The sequence below is a fragment of the Protopterus annectens genome, chromosome 15.part0, assembly GCF_019279795.1.
Source record: "Protopterus annectens isolate FY-2018-M chromosome 15.part0, PAN1.0, whole genome shotgun sequence".
NCBI classification, from domain to species: Eukaryota; Metazoa; Chordata; order Ceratodontiformes; family Protopteridae; genus Protopterus; species Protopterus annectens.
The window spans coordinates 806,801,555-806,823,554 of NC_056749.1; positions in this window are offsets into that span (position 1 = coordinate 806,801,555).

Genomic DNA, 22,000 nt, shown 5'->3' on the forward strand with positions numbered 1-22,000 from the left:
AAGTAAGACAGTTTCCTTCTGTGATCCTAAAAACAAAACCCTTCTAACAAATTTAACTGAACAGTGGTAGTGTTCTGAAAACGGTATTTATAAAGAAAAGCAGGTTCAGGTCTAGGGTTAGGATTAGTATGTATTAGTAAGAATGGATGCTGTGGGGGGTTCATCTTCCCGTATCATGTTATTAATGCATGCTAAACCAATCCCAAATCTGCCGAATCCTCTCTACCTGTCATACAGGTGTACATAATAATTCAATCATCTGTTCTGACTATTTAACAGTAGGAAAGTAACAGATCTGGCACTGAGCTAGAAGACACATTGTCATGATAGCAGCAGATATTTAAGAGGAAATTCATTTCTTCTGCTCCTTGTAATTTTATTCAAAAACCAAAAATTCATAATTCTCCAAAAATAATTCTTTATAAAAAAGTGTAAATAGAAAAAAATGTAAAAAAATTAGGGTTTAACTTATGCTTCTCTAGAAATGAAAACTAAGTGGTATGACCAGCAACACATTTCTGATATTTCTAGACTGTTGTAAAAAACATACCCTATTTAGACCTTCTTGTAGAGAATAATCCATGGGTAAAGGCTAAGGCATAACTACTTGCCATTCTGACAGATATTTGCAGTCTGGGCATAAATATTTTTCATTTAATGTGTCAGCATTCTATCTGAGGTGTGTATGCATAGACTGAGAAGAATCCACATGAGTGTGTGCCCAGTTATCCAGTATCAAGTGCAATTTCAAAGCAGTCCTGAGTTCAATGGCTCAAAAACTTTGCATTATTATATAATTAGTGTGTCACATTATCTTTGGAATAATGTACTTACTACATATGCTGAACCTGTGTGACTATATGTCTGTGATTATACTGTTTTTGTGCATTTTTATTTTACAGTGTGTATCTCTGTTTACTGTCCCCTCTCTTTAAAATAGTAATGCAAGCAGGCAGATCAGCCATGCTAAAACTATATTCTAGGCATAGCTGTTAGACAAAAAAATAGAATCTACTCTAAGTAAGGCATTTATTCTTTATTAGAAACTAAGGGATACAATAAAGTATTAATGCATATACTACTTTGTTAAAACATACAGAAGATGGCCATGAATTTGGGCAACTGTGTAATTCTTTGGTCAGAGACAGATCATTTTTGTGGAATATGAAATGACCATCCAAGAGGTAGAGTGAGTCAGGCCTGGCACTAGAAATGCAGCAGATTCATGTCATACCAGTGATATATTAACTGTGTATTTAAAATCTTTATCTGATGACTAAAAAAATGTGTAACATCGATACATCACATGAGAGTGATGAGAAACCAAAACTTCTAAGCTAAAAAATAATACTAAAAATAAAACAAAAGAGATAACAATTGCTATCCAAACATGCTGCCAAGATGGCACGTAGTAACGAGTGAACAAAGAGGCATTGTATCTGTACTAGCTGTCATTGTAGGCATATACAGAGGCAGTGCAAGAAAAAAAAACTCAGTCTTACTAAATATGTAGAGGTCTAGGCCATTAGGCAAAAAATATGTTTAAAAGGAAAAAAACAAGAATACAATAGTACATTAATGCTCCAGAGACAAATGCTGACTTACAGGCAGAAATGCATGTGAATACAGTAGAAATGCAATTTGTGAATACTGTGAAAGTAATGAGCATAGAGAGAGTGTGTGCAACAAAGCTGCATGAAAAATAACCTGTTATTCAAAAGGAGAATGAATGTCAAAAGAGTTTTTAGGTGTCTGACAGAAAAACTGTATATAAATTTTAAATCACTTGTGTTTAAGTTTGACACTTGAGCAGAATGTAACATCATGTCTCAATTCAGAAAATGAGCATGTTGTATTCTTGGCCTAACCTAAAGCCCGTGGGTTGAATAAAGTTGAAATATGTAAAAATATATGTGTGTCTATGAGAATAAAAGAAAAAAAAAATGTTTTTCAGCCACAAATGTGACTAAAAATCCAGCCTACAAAGTGAGCAGAATTTCATGTGGAGAAACTTAGAACGTTTTTCATACAGTAATGAAAGTGTTCAGCATGAATGTTCAAAGAGATGGTTAGTTCTCTAGTTAGAGAAGTGATGAGTTAAATTCATTATAGAAACAATCAGGATTGTGCAATATAGTGATTTATTTGAAAAAAAAAACATATTCAGAGCTTTATTTCCAGTATAATACACACAGAAAAAAGAAACTAAATAAAGATGTCAGTTTGTTTGCATCACTGAGCTTACGATATATGTTGTAAAGACATTTTCTGATATGCTTAAAGTTTTTGGATGTTTGAAAACTGAGATCGCTACTTCCAAACATGGTCTGTGATTGTGGAAGGTTGCTGATTGGTAAAGCTATATATCAATGCCCTTCCATGACTCATAAAGGGAGCCATGTACAGCGGTGCACAGCTGGCATACAAATGGTGTGTCATAAGGTAGTGCTTTGTTGACATTTATGTGTGTCATAAACTATACTGTGGAGCAAAGGCCATATTTTAGAGGTGTCAGTTTGCAGATACACAACACCAAATTCTGCAGCCTGGCACTTGAAGAGTAAGTAATGGTGATGTGTTGCTTAGTATAGCATAGCAGGGTAACTATAACAGCTTTATTTATACAGATATGAATCAAATATATAGTTTTAATGGAAGAGATACAACACAGTGTATAATAACATAGTTACACCTTTTATGCTCTGCCTATGAGACTACTCAACTGGCTTGATCCCTGTATTGCCATGTGTAAAAAATGTGTATTTTCTGCAGTCATGGCCAGTGATCTAGGAATTTCATTGATTCACAGTTGGCTGTTGAGATCTGCATAGAACTACACTTTGCCATAGGCAACAGCTGCCACACGCCACAGTGCAACAATAGAAAACAGAAATGTCATTGTCATGTCCATTTGCGAAGCTGCATTGACCAAAACATATATGAGGACTATGGCTTTGAAATGGTCACATTGTGAAGAAATTAGGTCATAGTGAGCATTCCAGGAACTATTTACCACAATATGCTATATATTGCTAAATTCTTTTCCTGTTAATTACCTTCACAGCTGCTTCTGTAGCCACAGTGATAGACTGTCTGTTTGTATCCCTCACTATCCATCATTTAGTATTGCTTTGTCCATTATATCCTTTAACAGAATGATCTCATACAGGTAGAGCAACACAAAGTGTTGATCAAGAGCAGGATTATATAGAGAATACATGCATGGACCTTGTCCACAGTGTTGGGTCCTTGTGTGTACCATGGGACAGTAGCTATATAGTGAGGTAAATGAGTCAGGCTGTTGCCATGACAGCAGGTTAGTCATAGCACTCTGCACAATGTCTTTGAATAGTCTGGTGGGCATCATATTAAAATATCACCAGTAGTTCCACCAGTGATACATGCCCCATGTAATGTGTCTGTAGAATTTAAGCATTATGAGATGTGCTTTTTTGCAAAACCTCATTTTTTCAGTAAAATGCAGTTCATTTAAATCTTCATGCATGTGAGCACTATTTTGTTGAAAAGTAAAGTTGTTTTAGGTTTAAATGAAAACTATGTGAAACCCTCATGCCATATTGGCAACACAATGAATGCGTTCCTCTTGTCTTGCATTAAGCACAATATGCCAGAAGGATGTAATTACATCATTCTTTTGGAAGCACTAATTATGTTTAACTGCAGCCTCTAAGGAATTATAAAACAATTAGGTGATTACCCACCTGTTAAATTAAAAGACTGGCAAAGAGTATTAAGTGGAAGATAATTTTTGCCAGGCTGCTTATTTAACAAGTTGTTAATTACCTAATTACCTTACAATTCGTTAGGTGTTCACTTAACCCTAATTAGTGTTTGAAGGCACATCCATTGTACTTCCCAGTTTGGTGAGAGCTTTAAAAGTATTTTTTTTTATAAAAAAAACTGCTTCATATAAAAGATAAATGTTTTCCACAAAGTAGTCTTCGGACGAATGAAGATATGTGAAAACACAGTTTTGTAGAAAATGTTTTGCCTTAATCTTTTTCCGTGATCTTGAAAAGAATGTAGCTCCTGAGTATAATAGTCAAACAGCCCGACCCTAGTGAATGAGGTAACAGCACTTTGACTACGGTGATTCAAGATAAAGCTAGAATTTGTATAGACTCAAAGGATCTTAACAAAATGGATCTTAAGAGAATACTAGTCTTTGCTGTTAGTAGAGATGTAGTCACTACTATGCCAAATACAAATTTACTCCACTTCTGGAAGCTAATCAAGGATTTTGGCAACTTCAACTAGAAAGAAGGACCAAGATGTAAGCTGTGTGCTTTTAGTACTCTGTCTGGCAGATACATATTTCTAAGTGTCTTTTGGAATCTCATTGATACAAGAAGTCTTTCTTTAAAAAATTGTTTTTGCCTCTCTTTGTGTGCCTCCCATCTGATCAGCAGCTGCTGTAAATAGCTCCTTTTACCTTAATATCCCTGGTGCCATGACCATACCTGTAGCAAGGTCAGAAAGGGCAGGTCAACTAGATTAGAGGAGATGATAGGCTCATGTATTTTGTACTGCATACCAGGGGCTTTGCTTGGCATGCTGTACCTGTGCAGAACTACTGATGCCATGAGCATCCTTACACAACATAATTTAGTTCTGGTCCTATCTTCATTGTCAAAATGTTAATAACAATCTGCTTCATGCTTTCATTTACAGTGTGATTATGGGTAGAAAATCCTTCGTCTTCCTCAGAATGATAAAACCAGCAAAAAGATATTTGTTCTCACCAGCCCGTTCATGGATCCTTCTCTAAATGTACTACTAGTCAACTTTGGGTCTGCTGTGTCAGACGCAGGTCTACGTCCCTCTATACCATGAAAACAGAGACATACCATTAGTCGGTCAATGCACTGAGCTGACATGAAGAGGAAATATTATTGACAACGGTTTATTAAGGTATCCAAAGAAACAAGAATGTGACATTAGATAAATATTGTTGTTAGAGTGAGATAACACAGCTTAAAACTCAACAGAACAAAATGTTAGACTGTTGCACAAACCTTTTAAATAGATGGAACATATTCTAATAGTTCATAAATTGAAGCCAAATGTTTATAATATCCATGCTGTTCTAAATATGTAACTGAAACAGGCACACCCTCTTACATGTGATTCTTTGGGATGGTAAAATACCTGTTCATGTTCATACCTGACTTGGCAGCTATAAGATTACCTCTAAGAAAGCTAATGTTCACATTTGCTCAGAAGAGCAGGCCATGGCTCTGCGCTACTGAAGATTCTGGTAATTGTCATCTACGGTGAACTAATCTGATCCAACATTACTCAGCACACTCTAAGTGGGTACACATCAGAGTGGAACAGGACTGAAGATTCTGGTAATTGTCATCTACGGTGAACTAACCTGATCCAACATTACTCAGCACACTCTAAGTGGGTACACATCAGAGTGGAACAGGACTGAAGATTCTGGTAATTGTCATCTACGGTGAACTAATCTGATCCAACATTACTCAGCACACTCTAAGTGGGTACACATCAGAGTGGAACAGGACTGAAGATTCTGGTAATTGTCATCTACGGTGAACTAATCTGATCCAACATTACTCAGCACACTCTAAGTGGGTACACATCAGAGTGGAACAGGAGCACTAGGAATGCAAGCCAATGGACCTATCGCCTTTGCATTAAAAGATTTATCATTAGAGGGGCAATACTCAGTTTTAGCAGGGGAGAGTAACTTTATTGTATAATCTGTATTTGACAATCCCCCCATGTGAATTATGACCCAATACATATAAGTAACTGTGACACATAATGATTGAGACACATCTGTTTTAAATACGTGTTATTATGAAATTTAAGTAGAAAACTGTACTCTTTCACTTACTCCTTTTAAAATTAAGATCAGGCAAAGTTCTTGAAGAGTTACTCCTATTAAAATTAAGATCAGGCAAAGTTCTTGAAGAGTGAATTACCACTGATAGAAGTTTTTGTAGGTGTTTTGAACAAGAAGTTTTGTAGGTGTTCTGAACAACCATTAAATGTTCCTTGGGAGTAAGTTACTCCTTTTACATTTGTTACTGCCTGTGTTTTATTTGTAATGGTTAGATATTATTCACTTTCTTTATAATAATTAGGTATCACAGAATTATATAAAAATATCTTTTGATAATTATGTTTTAGAGACTGCATTGAGATAAAATTCAGAAGTGTGTGCCTGTGAAGTTAATCATTTCTACCAGTTTTTAAATGTTTAAGCACAATTTAAGAACCTGCGCCGAGGTAAACCACAAAATTGTGCGTCATTGGAGTTAATAATTTCTATCACCTCCCCCTTAACCCCTAGTGCTGTTTGATTTTAAATGTAACAGGGGATTAAGGAGGGCACAGACCCCTTTCAAGAACTTACAATGAAAAAGACTGAGGCAACTGTTCATGTGCATGTATTAGGTACCTTATATTTAAGCCACAATTATGCAAATAGAGCGAGTTGCTTTACTTATAAGTAAGCATCATTTAAACCAGTAAAAATTGAGAAAGAAATGAGGACCATAGGGTTTGGTTGTTGGACATTTTACTTTTTGGAATAATATTAAAGTTGACATATTTCAAAAACCTTTATAAAACACCTTCAGGGGGGAAAAACATGACACAAAACACCAGCAGATCACAAAAATGTTGCTTTCGGTATAGAGATATGTTGACCCATCCATCCACGAATCCTTTTCCCATTTTTGTACATGAGGTTGGGGTGTCACTTCAATGGTAACAATCATCTAGAGCCAAGGTGTACACCACTGGGTGGCTAGCCATGCCGTGGGCTGTAGAAAAATGTTGATGTGTCTTATAAAAGGGAAGTCTAGTGCTTACTGCTGGTCTACTAATTAGAGTTTAACAGGATTAGTGTAATCAGTATGTCCTATGAGTCCTGACACAAATTGAAGTGGTGCCTAGGAAGCTGCAAAAACTTAAAATGGCTACGGAAGAAGATACACAAATGCTGTTACTAAAACAAACCAAAATGTCCTGATGGTCAGCGAATGCAAAATATTTCAAATCATTGATCAAACCACATTATAATTTCACAGAAGAGATACCTTACATCCAAGGCTTATTATTTAAAAGTGAGACAGCAATTATTCCATCTCATTTAGAAAGTCAGATGCTACTGAATAATCCATAAATAATAACATTTGAGAATGTCTATATGCAAAAAAAGAGCAATAGCTATCCCATAATGGCTGTATAGTTCATTGGAACAGAGTCTAAGATTGTATGTTTTGCTGAATGCTTAAAAAACAAAATCAGAAAGAGGAGCACCTGCCTTATAAAATGTTAATATTGTCATGGTTAAAGTTAGAGGATGAATTCAGTATAATAATCTTAATTTATTGCTATGTTTGGCCAGTTGATGAAATGCCAAGAAACAAAGGAACTCTAAGATGCAATAGCCAGACTGGTAACCATTGCAACAATGTCAGTTGTTGTAGGATATGGAAATTCTGATCAGGTACTGTCAGATAACAGGCTACAATCTGCATGTCTAGCATTTAGACACTTTCCTTAAGACGATGGGCTGAATTCATAAAGGTTACGGTGAGGTGCACACCTCATGTACACCTCACAGTAACATCTGGAGTTCAAAGACCGCCCTACCACAGTGCTTATGCTTTCTTAAGACGATGGACTGAATTCATAAAGGTTACAGTGAGGTGCACACCTCATGTACAGCTCACAGTAACATCTGGTGTTCAAAGACCACCCTACCACAGTGCTTATGCTTTCTTAAGACTATGGACTGAATTCATAAAGGTTATGGTGAGGTGCACACCTCATGTACACCTCACAGTAACATCTGGTGTTCAAAGACCGCCCTACCACAGTGCTTATGCTTTCTTAAGACGATGGACTGAATTCATAAAGGTTACAGTGAGGTGTACACCTCATGTACAGCTCACAGTAACATCTGGAGTTCAAAGACCGCCCTACCACAGTGCTTATGCTTTCTTAAGACTATGGACTGAATTCATAAAGGTTATGGTGAGGTGCACACCTCATGTACACCTCTCAGTAACATCTGGAGTTTAAAGACCACCCTACCACAGTGCTTATGCTTTCTTAAGACTATGGACTGAATTCATAAAGGTTACGGTGAGGTGCACACCTCATGTACACCTCACAGTAACATCTGGAGTTCAAAGACCGCCCTACCACAGTGCTCCTGCACCAAGACATGCAGCACCATGATGGGCTGTCACCACAGCCCTGCTACATACTAATGATTTAGGCACCATGGTTGGCTGTCACCGCAGCCCTGCTACATACTAATGATTTAGGCACCATGATTGGCTGTCACCACAGCCCTGCTACATACTAATGATTTAGAGGACTATACTAATCAGCTATGTCCTCTCCGTTGGAACTGCTTGTGTGTATGGGTGTATGAGAGGGTCTACATGTGTGAGGGTTTGTTCGCCAGGGAGGTAGATGATCTACTAAGGCGGTGAGTTAAGTATGCGTGTGTGTGTGTATGTGTGTGTGTGTGTGTGTGTGTGTGTGTGTGTGTGTGTGTGTGTGTGTGTGTGTGTGTGTATTGATTGATTAACATCTGGTGACTGGGAAAGTCCAACTGGGTCAAAAAAAAGTCATTTTTAGCAGAGGCCCAGGAAGAAAAGTTCAATTACAAATGCAATTAGATAATTACAAAAAGGTAAATATAATATAATGAACATTTTATAACACAATTCAACTGCATCAGTTAGTACATTCAAGTAAAATTTTATACACAAGTTTAGCAAAGATTGATATTTTCAATTTCAGAATGAGAGTATTGTATTGGTTAAAGTAGGTTGGTGCCAACAGTGGCCTAGAGGCTGTACCTATGGGAGGCAGTGGTGCATCTGATGTATTTTGAAGTAGATAATGGTAACTGAGTGTGCAAGAGTGGTAATGTGGTGTAGAGTTAGGAAGTTAGTTAAGCCGGGAGAAAGGAGTGACGGAGGGAAGACTAAAGCAGAAAACATAGTCAGTTGTTTCTTTTTTTGGCAGAAAGTAATGATGAAAGAGGCGGTGATAAAAGTGTGAAGAGAGTGCTAGAGGAGAGGGATTGGATTAGTGTTTAGCGGTGGAAGAGGGAGTGGAGGGGGAAGAGAGTAAAGTATAGTTTTAAAGAAGAAAAAGAGGAAGTGAAAGAGGATTACGGTGGGGGGATCCCAAACCTTTGGAGTTTAGGTGGAAGTTAGTTGAAAACTGGTGTGTGTGGTGAGAGAGAAAGGGGGTAGTGTGAAGAAGACAGAAAGAAGTGGAGTGAAAGAGCTCTGAAATGGGTAGAGGTGAGGAGTATAAAGTAAAGAAGAGGGACCAAAGGGGAAACTTTAATGCTGAAGATGTGAGTGGGGTGGTCAGATGGGAAGGTGGGTAAATATGTTAGGGTGGCTTAGTGCATTAGCAAATACATTTGTTGAGAAGGAAGTTTTTTAGAGTGTGTTTGAATTTGTTAAGGTTTGATGTGGCTCTAATTTCCACTGGTAGCATATTCTACAGTTTTACTATAGTAGGAGTATTGGCTTTGGCCTGCTTTTTTTGTTAGGTCTATGTAGACTTAAAAGTTTGTTTATCTTCGAAGCATTGGGTTCTAGTTGGTATATAGCTTTAAAGGGTGGATTTTAAGTTGGGGCAGTTTTCTGGTATAAATATTATTTTGTGGGAAAAGTTAGTTGAAGGTAGTTGAAATGGTGGAGGAATTCAAGCCAGCTGAGTTTTGTGAGTGCTATGCAATAATTTTATAGGAAGGTGCAGAGATTGCAAACTTAGCAATCTTATTTTAGTAGGATTCTAGTCTTTTTTTAGTAAAATTTGGAGGTTTGTAAATATAGGTGCACAATATTATAATGACAGGAGGAGGAGGTAGTTTTTAGCCAGTGTCAATTTGGCAGTTGTATTCATAATTTTCTTGTGACAATAGAGCATACATAGTTTGCAGTGTTTTTTTTTATTACATTATTTATGTGTTGTTCATAAAAACATTTGCTGTCTATAGTAATGCTTAATCATTTTTCATGTGAAACAATTTCTATTTTTGTTTTGTTTAGTGAGTATGTTTTAAATTCTTTTAGAGGGGTTTTGGGTGTAAATAAGAGGAGTTTTGTTTTGTTGGGGTTGAGGAGTGTATATATATATATATATATATATATATATATGTATATATATCTATATATATATATATATATATATATATATATATTTGTAAAAAAAAATAAAAAGCTACAAGGAGAAATGCATTGTTCAGTGTTCTTCTCCTGTATGTTTGGCCTTTCTTTTCTGCATTTGGGACTCAGCATTGAGAGTCCTGATATTTAATTATGGAGACATATTTTCTTTTTTTTGTAATATGATTTTTATTACAATTTTTCAGTATACAATACAGATACAGATAAAAGAAGAACAAACAATAAAAGAAAGAACTTTGCATTCACTTATATTATTTGCTTGTTGTCAGGTACATTCAATGATAAACTTCAGGATATATGATTAACACTTACTAAGCGAAGACTTACAATTAAACATAAGATCATAAAAGGAAGTATTTGCAATTGCACAAACAGAATTATCTCATAAGAGAATATGTACCCGTATATCTAAACCTATTTTAATTAACTATATATATATATATATATATATATATATATATATATATATATATATATATATATATACATACACACTCGGTTGTCACTGATAGAAGATAATCGACATAGAGACATTGGATATTACTACTACCAGTAGGGGTAGAGGGTGTGGTGATAAGTATATATTATGTCCATTAGATTAAATGAGGAGAAGAGAGAGGGAAAAAACAAAGGAAGAGAAAGAGAAAAAAATTAAGATAAATGAGGGTCTAGTTAAGAGCTTCTATATGGTTACTCCAGTATTTCTGGAAGTACTTTATTTTCATGTTGCTTATTGTACATAGTTTACTTGCCATAACATATTTGGTAGCCATAGATTTAAACTCTTTTTAAGATGTTTTAGATCTATCTAGCCAGTTGAGTGTGATATAGGTTTTGAGTAACGCACAAAGTGTTACAATAATATGTTTAGACTCAGAGTTGTAGGAACTAGGAAATATGTTCAAAATTACCATTTCCCACGAAAGGGTGGACTTCATGTATCCCATTTTCTCGAGTTGGGCTCTCAAGGAGCACCAGAATTTGTAGACATTTTTACAGGACAAAAATATATGTAAAGCATTGGCTACTGAATTAGGACAAGTAGGTCAGAGAGGTGAGATGTTTGAATTCATTTTACTCAGAAATAAAGGTATATGATAAGCACTGTTTATCATAAACTGAGTATAGATTAATTTTTTGAAGGGAGTTAGTTTTAGTGTTATGTCAATCGCCTCAAGCTTTTGGTCAAGAGTTATTTCCTTGTTTTGGCTCTCCCAGTACTTAGAATATAGAATTTTGTCATGTTGTTTTATTTTTGTTATTAATCTGTAAGCATTTGAAAGCATTTTAGACCTTAACAGAGATTGAGTTATTAATTGCTGATAGAGCTGGAAATCTAATGACGTCACTTTGATCTTATCTGTAACCAGGGTTACTAGGTATATTATTTGTTTGACAATTATGTAATATTTCTTGCTGACTGCCAAGGATGCTATAATAGATTCAAAAGGGAGATCATTGATTTTATAAAAGTCCCAGACTGTACAATTCTTGATGAGAGGAAATTTATCTAGATTCAACATGTTGTTAATTTGAAGTTAGGATTTAAGTGAATTGGTTGGGCCATCATTAAGGAATTTTTTAAGTCTAGAGGTGTTATAAGCTTTTGAAACCCTGCAATATTTTTATTAATGTAGGGTGAATCTTAAAGTCTTTGAGAGTTTTGGTATTAAGGAAAATGGTTGCTTTAGAATTAAGCTTGGATGCTATTAGGTGTGAATGGTAGACTTTTAACCATAGAGGATTCCAAACTTTATTTAAAGGATCATAGTTATTTATGTGTATAATATGACTAGCATTTATTATATAATAGTATGTTAGAAAATCAGGGAGGCACATGCCTCCCCTTTCTTTGGGAAGGATTAGTTTAGAATAGCTGATCCTAGTGTTCTTGGGGTATCATATAAATTTCCCTAGTGTAGTTTCTATTTTTGAGATAAAGCTGTTTGGAATATTCTGATTGAGGGCATAGAAATGGAAAAGAATTTTGGGGAGGGTATTCATTTTTTATAATAGCTGTTTTAGAAAGGAGGGGGAGATTCAAGTTTTTCCATCTTGAGAGATCATCCATGATTTTAAACCATGTTTTATTAAGATTATTTTTTATTATTTCCTGTTGGGGATGGGTGAAGGTTATGCCCAAATATTTGAGTGAATAATTAACTTTGATCTTTGTTTCTGGTATGAAGAATTATTTGTGTCCAAGGGGGTTTAGTGGATACATTATTGATTTATATGGGTTGATAACATAATTTGAGATTCGTGAAAACTTGTCGATGGCACAAGATCTTTTCTAGATCAGTTGAAGGAAATTCAAAGTAGATATTTAAATTATCTGCAAAGGCAGTATATTTCACTGGAACTTTGGAGATGCAAATAGAGTGATGAAATGTTTTTTGACTTATTTTCAACAAAAGAACTTCAAGATAGAGGTGAAATAAGTAAGATGAGAGAGGATACCCCTGCCTTGTACCATTTATTATTTGAACTGGGTTTGGATTCTTTTTGTTTATATTTAGTGTGGTGGATGCCTTGTTATAAAGGGTTATGACCATATTGATATATTCATCAGGGAAGGCAAAGCGCTTCATAATCTTGAAAAGTAAGTGTAAGTTTACCCTATCGAAGGCTTTTTGAGCATCTACAGAAAGTGCATACTTGGGTGACTTGTCATTCAATTTCATATTGGTTATAGCTTCTATAGTCAGAGTGTTGCCCCACACGTCTATTATTCATGAATCCTAATTGGTCGTGAGATATGATTTGTGGTAGTACATTTTTTAATCTATATGCAAGAACTGATGACAGAATTTTTATGTCTAGATTGATTAAAGCAATTAGATGGTAGTTGTTTGGGCTGAAATTAGTGTCATTAGATTTTTGTATAAAAATAGTCTTGGAATTATTTATGTATAAATTGGAGATGCCAAATTGGATTATATAATTGTAGACTTTGAGTAAAAGTCTACTAAGAGTTGCCTGAAGGATATATAAAATTCTGCAAAATAACCATCCGGACCTGGGGCTTTTCCTGGTTTCAGTTTGTTTTTGACTAGAAGGATTTCGTCAATGGATATAGGAGCCTTGAGAGATTGCCTATGGGTGTCATTTATTGTTGGGAATTATAAGTCATCCAAGAAAAGGTCAGTGAAGACCTCCCCATCAAGTAATTGTGGTCCATAAACTTCTTTATGCACCCCTTCAAAGACATGAATGATTTCCTTGTCTGTGAAAAAGGACTTGCCATTATGGTTAATTTGTTTTATTCTAGTAGGTGGGGGGTTGATATTTATTATCCTGGCCAGAAGCCTTGAAGGGGTTTGGGCCCATTCAGCATATCTAAGTTCCGTGAGAGAGTATTGTTTTAGGTGTACTTCATGTAATTGTTTTTGCAGGGAGATCATCTAGTTTTCAACATCTATAGAGAATTTAGTTTGCAGTTCTGACTGTAGTCTTTTTAGTTTGGCTTCTAATGTCGATAATGTGATTTAACTTGTTTTTTGATTAGAGATGCTTTTTGAATAAGGATACCTCTGAACGTAGCTTTAGCTGCAGCCCAATAAGTGTCATGGGGGATATCTGAATTGTCAAAGGAATTTGTTGTATGGGATAAGAATTCCTGGATTTCCTGACAGAGAATCTTATTATTTATGATATTTGAGTTAAAGGACCAGTTTAATGGGATTTGTTCACCGGAGTTTGGTCTAGAATTATTTATGTTAAGATTAATTTTGGTATGATCATAAAGAGTTCTAGGGTTGCTACTGTAAGTTATTTTATAAGATGAGAAAAATGTTGAGATTAGAAAAAAGTCTATCCTAGACCAGGATTTATGATATGGTGAGAAAAATTTATATTTACTAACTGAAGGGTCCTTTCTGAAAGATTCAAATGGATCATACAGATTAAAGTCATCTATTATATCGCCTAGGAGGTCGGTAAGGCCTGCAGGTTGTTTGTTAGCTTTGTATGTCCTGTCATGTTCAGGTCCATTAGTCATATTCCAGTCCCCACCCAGGATCAGTAGATGATTATTAAACTTTTCAAGGAGTAAGTAAATTTCATATAAGAAAGAGAATTGGTATAAGCAGGGCCCATAAACATTTAATATGAGGATTTCTTTATTGCAGAAGGGAATAGAACATGTTAGGTAACACCATCTTCCATTAGGATCCCACCCACTTGCTATTAATGAGCCTTTAAAAGAGTTTTTAACAATTATGGCTACTCCTTTAGAATCTGTGCAGTTCCCAGCAACTATTATTTGTTTAATCCATTTCTTTTTGGCATCCTTTTCCCATTGTTCTTTTGTCATGTGGGTTTCTTGAATAAGAGTTATCTCGAAGGTAGATTTGTATATTAAATGTAACACTAGTTCTTTTTCTTATTATTTTGTAAACCCTTGACATTCCATGATTCCAACGATACCATTAGAGAGTTATTTTGGTGATCCGACAGTTTTTACTAAAATTAGAGTGAAACAAGAAGGCGTGATTGAATTATATAGGAAAATATAACCAAGGCAGCAGAAGTTAAAAGCGTTTTTAGATAGGTCAAATTTGTAGTAATAGTAAGAGACAGTGACAACCCCCCCTTTCAGACCTCCCCCTGTGATGGAAACATAGTTTCTAAAAATCTGCCATTAGCTTCCACATGACAACTTGGCATTGTAGCAAAACATAGTTTAGAGTTGACAAAACTGAAACACATCACATAAGGCCTTCAACATATGTGATACAGAATTAGTGGAATGTACAGAATCATGCATTCATGCAAGTATATTACCATTGTCACCAGAATTAGTGGTGTTACATGACCATGGTCATGTACCTCAGGTAACACCCATAAAAAAGAAATGTTAGGATCTTTTGCAGATATTTGGAAAGCTGTATGGCTGTACCAATCTGGATTTAGACTACATCATGAAAAATATTTATGGAACAATGTAGAAGAATAAGGCACAAAGAATACAAACCAAGAAAGTGTGACTGTAATTTAACGTGCTAGTATAACATTGTAGTACATCAGAATATTCTTGCTATTCTTAGGTACAATAATTTTGGAGTTTACTATCAAATGATTGAAAATCAAAAGACTGAATCCCAAAAAGACTGAAAATTCAAAATATTGAATACATTTTAATGCAAGGGGCAAGCCCCCCTGCTCCCCTCATGTGTGGGGCTGCACTCCCCACACCCCCTGCTAAATATATATACCAACTCCAAGATCGCACAACAGTGGAGAAGGGACAAATTCCATCATTCAATATTTTGAATTTTCACTCTTTTAGTGCTTCAGTCTTTTGATTGTCAGTCATTTTATAGTAAACCTAATTTTGGACTTCATACATATGGGAAGTAAGAGAGTGGAAGACACAGACCCCCTCATCAATGTTGCAGGGAGGCAGCGCCCCATTTCAAGAATGCCTTAAATAGCAGAGTTTCAGATGTTCAGGGTACGAAATGTGAACCATATTTCAGTGTTCACACTTTTATGGGTGTCAGATATTTGCCATGAATATATGTTTCTAAGGTAAACAGGCATGACATATATCCTACTATTTAACCTTTTCAAATGGTGATGCAAGGAGTGCAGCTTTCTTAGGACATTTCTTTGTTTATATCTGTGTCTGTTGTAGTGTTCATGCGTATTGTTCAGTTTATTAACCAGTTTTCAGAAAGAATAAAGGCTAAACACATAGCTGTGAAGCATATAAAATAATAATGGTTCTTAAATGTAATTACACTATAAATATAAGCATTTCTCAAATAAAGAGAAATAATTACTTACATCAGTTTAAGACCACTTGTCTTGTAAGCATACATAAAACAGTATTTGTTTCAATCCCTAATTGAAGCTAAAATATTCTTTAGACCATTTTAAAATTTTCTTTTATATGAGCTATATTTTTCCATGGTAGTCATTTTGTAGAAATAAAGAGAAATAAGTCATAGTAACACTAGCAAGTTTTTGTTTAGCTCAGATCAATCGCTTACATTCAGCTGGAACAAAAGTCCAATTTAAGGCTTGCTCTATAAACTGATAAACTATACTCTATACTTGCATGGATTGAATGTTAACAATGACTAGTTTCACTAAAAGTTTTCTAGAAACAGCCGGGTGACAACAGAAGCAAGGCATTTGTGTCAGCTTGGGTAACCTTAATATAACTGCAAAAGGCACAAAATGCTGTTTCTCAGTTGTTACTTTTCAGTGTAAAATGAGCAACTCTATGAATATTTTTTATCCAGCTGCGATAGCTATTTCTGATAGAAAATGTATCAACAGAGTATGTAAGGATTTCAGATGGTAATGTGCATTGCTCCTTTAGAAAGTGCACAAGTAAAACCAACCTCTAACTCCCACTGTGAGCAGTTGCCAGAAGGAAACTGCAAATAAAAACAGCCCCAGCATCATTATTCACAATAGCCGCTGTTTCCAGGGCAACCAAGGCAACTTGCAGTGATGGGAGAATGGATCACGCTGATATATCTGGGACACATTCGATGTGCCAGAAACGGGGCAGATAAATCATGACTTAAAGCAAGGTGCATTGCCACAAGAGAAAGGGATTAGTCATAATGTCTTACTGTTAAACTTGTATCCTAAGATGCTGACCAGAAAAAGAAAAAGAAAAGTAATCTGAGGAATTCAAAAACATGTACTCTTCGTACAAAAACAAATTCTATTTACTGCTAAATACATGCCATTTTTATGGGTACATTCCCAGAGTTATAACCTCTGACACTGTACCAGGTGTCTATGCAAGGCTCTGTAGACATAATTGCATGACTTCATATCTTTCTTTATGCTGATGTTGAACAAAGTAATTAACTGTCTATACATTTCCAAAGGGACGTTTTTTTACAAAATTCCCATTTCCATGTCTACACCATATTGTGCATGCCAGTTGTTATGAGTTAGTCTGTCTAGCATTTGAGGACCAAAAGATTTTTAAGATAGCTGCAACTAAGGTAAGATTCCTAGAGTGTAGGGCACTGTCTTTTGAGGTCAGAGACAATTTTGTTTGATCTTACTGCTGTTCAGCTGATGTAGAGTATGAACTATGCTCCCGTTTGTTTCATTTTTACAAAACATTTGTCAAAACTTTGATTAAAATTCACACCATGTCATCCTGTGCAAAGTGATGTATGTCCTGGTTCAGTAAAAGAATCCTACAATCTATATTTCGGTTTAACCCCTGCACCACAAGTGTCATGCTATATTGGAATAAACCACAGTCTGTGGTTCTGTCATATACTGAATATTCTATCAGAAAATACTTTTCCCACTATTTTTACTGTTCTGTACAAGGAATCCTTCTTCCTTTTCTCAAATCATTTTAAGAAAAGCTTACTTTGTAAAGTGGAATTTTGCAATAATATTTCTGTTATTATTATTATTTTTATTTTGCTTTTAACCAAACTTGTGACTGTAAAATTATTTTTCAGTCAAAAATACCACATTTAATATTTATTCCTATTTTCCCCTGAGAACCAGCTATAAGAAAAAGGGAAAGTGCATGTTTATTCAAAGCAAAATAATATAATAAGCATTAATCCATCTTGGGCGCACCCCATTTAAAACACATTTGAGATTAGGAACATTAACCATACATTCTGACTCTGTTATAGGTTCATCAAAGGTCATACTCTAAAACTGGATTATCACATGCCATGAGGCAGAGATATTCACTAATAGCACACGTTTTGAGATTATGAAGTGATGTCAGCTGTAATTCCATGCAAAATGTCAACAGAACAAAGATAATATCACAACGTCCCAACTGACTGAAAGACTGTAAGCATTATGGGTACTCAGCAGTCTTAACGGTACAAGAGCATTTACACACACACACACACACACACACACACACACACACACACACACACACACACACACCCACACACACATGCACACGTCACACACGCACACACACACACACACACACACACACACACACACACACACACACACACACACACACAACATGCACACAGACACACACACAGAGACAAGACACATGGGTATATGTAAGATCATTGGTCTGCAAAAGATTGTTGCACTGATCATTGACAAAAATCTAATTGGCATACACACTGCTGACAGTGAAACAGGCATGCTCTAACCAATGAATCAGGAGCAAAAAAAACTGCAAAAACATTTTTTTTTGGGGGGGGGGGGCTTCCCACACACCACAATACTTATATATGGCAACTCCACAATCATATAATAGTGGGGAAAGGGCATCTACTCCAACCCCACTATTACAGTGATCTCACACCGGCTCAGTCAGTCAGCTGATCTCTTGGCCAAATGGAATTGATAGCCCAACTGTCAACCAATGACACAAGGGTCATCTTGGTGGAACCCATTAAAAAAAAAAAAAAATATATATATATATATATATATATATATATATATGGGTCTTCTTCATTTCACTGAAAGCTCATTTCACTGAAAACTCATTTGACTGAAACTCATTTGATTGAAAGGTATATATGGCCTTTTCCCCACTGTAGTGCGATATTGGATTTAGTGTATAAACTAAGTGGGGGTGTGGGTGGCACAGTCCCCCACATTGGGGTGTATAAAAGGTGTAGCCCCCTACATAGTTTGGTTATATATTGTCTACTGGAAAGAGTTATTCATTGGAGTTATAAGTATCCATATCTAAGGTTTTAAACATTTAAAACAGGTGGAGGGCTATACCCCCCACACCCTAATGTGGGTGGCTGTGCTCCCGCAATCCCCTCTTACTTTATATACTAACTCCAGGATCACACTACAGTGGGGAAAAGGCCATATATAACTTTCAGTGAAATGAGCTTTCAGTGAAATGAAGTAGACCCATATATATATATATATATATATATATATATATATATATATATATATATATATATATATATAAATAACTAAAATGAACCGCACTCAAAAAAATTGAACGAAGAGAGGAAATTTTAACTAAGAACTGAACTTCGTGACAATAAAAGCATTCAAAAAATAGTAAATCACACCAACAACTCTTGTAGAACGTTAGCGCTTTCATCTTATTTATTATCAAGACTTCTTCAGAAAGACATGTTTCATAAGTATGAGCAACCATTTTCACTTCCTTTATATACATTAGTTCTAGCAGGCCATTTAAATTAACAACAGTTCCTTTCCAATAGTAAAGTGTGAACAAGCAGGGTGCTGTGTGCATTTTCATTAACATTACAATGTTAATGAAACATGTCTTTCTGAAGAAGTCTTGATAATAAATAAGACGAAAGCGCTAAAGTTCTACAAGAGTTGTTGGTGTGATTTACTATTTTTTTGAATGCTTTTATTGTCACGAAATTCAGTTCTTAGTTATATATAGATATATCTATAGATATATATATATATATATATATATACATATATTTATATATATATATATATATATATATATATATATATATATATATATATATATATATATATATATTAAAGGTCATGCTGCTAAATGCTAGGAGTCTAAACATGACACTGCACTCATTGCAAGCATTCTTAACCCTTGGAGACGTTGACATTTGTACAGTCACAGAAACCTGGTTCAAAGTTGTGAGGAGAACTCCAGCCATACCAGGTTACTCATCCTATCATATATTCAGACCCCTAACCATGGGCAGCAAAGCAAATGGAGGTGGAGTTGCAATATATGTCAAAAACATATACAGCCCCAGGCTGGTCAAACAATATGATGCACAGGAGACACTACAAGTGCAGTTAACCATTGACAAGATCCCTGTTCAAATCATAGCTAGCTACAGACCCTCAACTTTGACTCAAGATGCCAACTAAACCTATCTGAACCTCTTTGAATCTATCAAGATTCAACCCTTTACCCTGATCCTGGGTGACATTAACTATCCAACCATAGACTGGAAGAACTATTCATGCCAGAACACAAATGCCCAGAGAGTCCTTGATTTTGTCAAAGCAAATCCCTTGGACCAGCTGGTCGACACCCCCACAAGAGGTGAAAATATCTTGGACTTGGTATTAACCAACATGAGTAACCAGTGCAGTATCCCTAAAGTGTCATCCTCCCAGGTAAGAGCCAAACACGAAGCGGTCACTTTCAAAGTCACCATCCCCCCACAAGGGAAGGTATAAACAGCTTCACAGCCTCTTTTACCTCCATAGGAACTGGCACATATGTCCAAGCTATAACAAAGTACTATACAAGCATTTATATAGCTGCATGGAATCAGGAACACCCAACAGGACAAAATTCTCCTCCTCAAGGAAGCGTAAACCTGTCTGGTGGACATCTGCAATAAATAAACTCTAGAATAAAAGGAAAAAATTGCTGTCCAGGGCCAAGAAGGAGCAGGTACCTTATTGGAAGCATTTTCTCCTAAGCATGAACAAGCAAATAAGAGCACTAGTGAAATTCTCCAAGTCAAACTTCGAGTTCAAACTGGCCACATCTACTAAAGATAATCATAAGGCCTTCTTCACATATGTCCGCAGTCTCAAAAGAAGCACTCAGATCTGCTCAGAACTATTGGTCAAGGACACCACATACACAAATGCTGTAGATATAGACAACCTGCTGGCAGACAGGTTCACTGAAAACATCACTCCTCTGCCCCCTCATCAGTAATACAGGACATCCTCAGCACCTGACCTCCTCCCTTTATCTCTAGGGAGCAAGTCATCACTGCCCTCTCAAAGGCAAAAAATACAGCCTCCATGGGACCCAATAACATGCCAGGCTGCATCCTACATGAACTCAGGCAGGAACTTGCAACACCAATTAGGCAACCTATTCAGCCAAAGCCTGAGTACCAGCTTCATCCCAGCAAAGTGGAGGACAGCCACTGTCATCACTTTGCACAAAGGTGGAGCATCCACCGACACAGGAAATTATAGACCCATCAGCCTAACTAGCCGGATATGCAAGGCCATGGAGTGGATTATCATGGAACTCATTAACAAGGACATTGGCAACCTCCAAACACTTGATCCCACACAATTTGGTTTCATCAAGGGGAGCTAATGTCTGTTAAATTTGGTTGACTTATTTGACACAGTCACCAAAGCGATGGATGAGGGGAAGACTGTGCACACCACTTACTTTGACTTGGCCAAAGCCTTAGATAGTATTCTCCACTCAGGTATAATAGACAAACTCTCTCAACTTTGCATCAGCCTGAATGTTACAAGATGGGTAGCAAACTGGCTCACTGATAGAACCCACCTAGTCAAAATAGGGGAAGCCACCTCAAGCAGTAGACCTATAAAAATCAGTGTACCCCAGGGATCAGTCTTGAGGCCTCTGTTGTTTGGGATATACTTTTCTGAGGTGCAGAGCAAAACCAGTGAGCTGTAGCTGACCAAGTTTGCAGATGACTGCAAATTGGGTGGTGTCATCAATTCCCTAGTGATATTGACATCCTCCAAGAGGGTCTCACCCAAACAAATGAATGGTGCCAGAAACATGTCCTCAAACTGGATCCCAAAAAATTCATCATCATCCCCTTTGGGGAGAGTGATGTCCCCACAAATGTTCACATTAATAACAAATATCCTAAGCATGCAATCAGTTGTGAAGTACTTGGGCACCCAGGTTGATAGCAAACTGACTTTTGACCACCATATTGCCTCCATTATACGGAAAGCTTTATATATGGCCCACCTCATTAGTAAGGGTATGTCATCCAGGGATAAGTTGGTCATAAAATCCCTGTATTCTTCCACTATAAGACCTATTAGTGAGTACAATGCCCCTTTTGTCA